Genomic DNA, 2,347 nt, shown 5'->3' on the forward strand with positions numbered 1-2,347 from the left:
TTTGTTTAACGTGTTAGTTGCGTTATTGTGATCATTATAATGTAAATGAAGATTATATGGGTTAAGTTTGCATGAAAATGGAATGGGAAGAGTTATGTCACATTAATGTGATTTTATGACATTAAGATCATGAAGTTGTTAAGGTGTAAATTGTTGTTGTTGGAGATGAATTAGTAAGTAGAAAATGCGTTGGAATGGTTTTGTTTCATATATGAGAATTTTGGATGGAATATGGAAATTGATGAAATTGTTGAATATTGGACCTATAGTTTGAAATGCTCTTAGTTATGTTTAAATGATCTCAAATTAGTGAATGAATATATACACGTTGATGTTGGTTCGAATGTGCGCAATTGGATTGAAAGTTGACATACTATGTAGTAAGGAAGACTACTTATGTTGGAATGTGTTTTGGATCGGTTGTTTATATCGTTGATGTGCTGTTGGTATTGTTGTTGATATTTGGGCCGAGCCATATTCTCGGGATGGTGTGTTTTGTGGGAAATCTTGCCGAAATTTCGGTAGACAAGTATTGGCTAAGGTTGAAGATTGAAAGTCTCATGAATAGTAAGCTGGTAAATGTGACCATTTTGCGGATTCTAGGCGAAACGGGATTGGAGATAAAGCGAGCATAAGACGTCCGTAAGGTATGTGAAGCTATCCCTCTCCTTCTTTTGGCATGTCTTAGGTGTATTAGGCTTGAATTTGAGCCTCGGGGTTATTCTGTTCATCGAAATCCAACTCGGAAATGGAGCACTATTCATTCAGTGCGATTGAACTAGAATCTTTATATTTTGTTGGAAAAGTGTTCAAACATCCGTAACTTGCAGGAATGTAATCGAATTGCCTTGAAACTTCCATAAACCACTCCGAAGGGGGTGTGATATATTATTTTCTAAAACTTTCCAAAACCACTCCGAAGGGGGTGTGATATATTATTTTCTAAAGCTTTCTTAAAACCACTCCGAAGGGGGTGTGATATATTATTTTCTAAGGCTTTTCTAAAACCACTCCGAAGGGGGGTGTACAAAACCACTCGAAGGGAGTGTGATATTTTATAAAACTTTTAAAAAAACCACCCCGAAGGGGGGCGATAGTTTATTATTATTATTACTATTATTAATATGCCCGAAGGGCTAGGATTAGTATTATGTCACGAGTGGCATGCCCGATGGGGCCGGGGTAGCCGTATGCCGCGAGTGACATGCCGAAGGGGCTAGGATTATGTCGGGGCCGGCATGTCCGATGGGGCCGGGATAGACGTATGTTGGACCGGCATGCCCGAAGGGGCCATCATTTTACGTCGGGGCCGGCATGTCCGGTGGGGCCGGGATAGACGTATCTTTCGGGACCGGCACACCGAAGGGGATTATTATTATTATTATTATTACTATTATTATTATTATTATTAATATTATTATTATTATTATTATTATTATCGTCATTATCATTATGCCGGAAGCGGCAATGCCCAAAGGGGCCATCATTATTATTGCGCCGGAAGCGGCCGCGGAAGGGACTATTTTATTTAAATATTTAATTCATGTCGGGTAACCTAAACTTGCTTTGTTGTATTTTACGATTTACGCTTTAGTAATGCTTTACATACTCGGTACATATTCCGTCGACCCTCCTTCTTCGGGGGGTGCGTTTCGTACCACGCGGTACACCGGATGAAGAAGACTTGCTAGAAGTTGTCCCCGCGGGATTGGCGAGCTCCACCTCGGTTCGGAGTGTTGCGAGTCAAAGTGTTCGTGTCGTGATTTTTAGCATATGTTAGAGACTTTGCGAGTACGATTGTCTGTGGATAGTGCGTCGGGAAGTGCGATTAATGTGTAAATGTTAAAAGAGTTTGTAATTCCAGATAATGATTACTGTTTGAAAAGTTTCATGTTTTCTTAAAAATTTTCGAAATGGCAGGTTTTGTTACGCGAACGTTTAAGGGTTCGCTCGACTCTGAGGAGGGTCGGGTGCCCATCACACCCCAGTAAGGTCGGGGTGTGACATTTCATTACACCAGCAACCCTGAAGACTTAAGAACCATTAAAACCACTAGTAATCTGTTTAGGCCAGTTTTGCACCTCAAATCCATTACCCCTTATACCTTCAGACCTGGTCCAATCACTCCAATTTCCAGCTATTGACAAAAACCAAATCTTCACATTACCTCCAAGACATTCCCAACAAAAAATAATACCCTCTCCATGTATTGATGTTATCTCTGGGGAATGAGCAGCTTGCTTCCACCAAATCTCCACCTTGAAATGCCATAATAACCAGGTCTGTTCACCCCTAGTGTCTCTACCAAAAATCTGCGCCAAGAACCAATTCTTTGTGAACCTGATAT

This window comes from Lycium ferocissimum, unplaced genomic scaffold (genome assembly GCF_029784015.1).
Source record: "Lycium ferocissimum isolate CSIRO_LF1 unplaced genomic scaffold, AGI_CSIRO_Lferr_CH_V1 ctg3635, whole genome shotgun sequence".
In the NCBI taxonomy this organism is placed as follows: Eukaryota; Viridiplantae; Streptophyta; class Magnoliopsida; order Solanales; family Solanaceae; genus Lycium; species Lycium ferocissimum.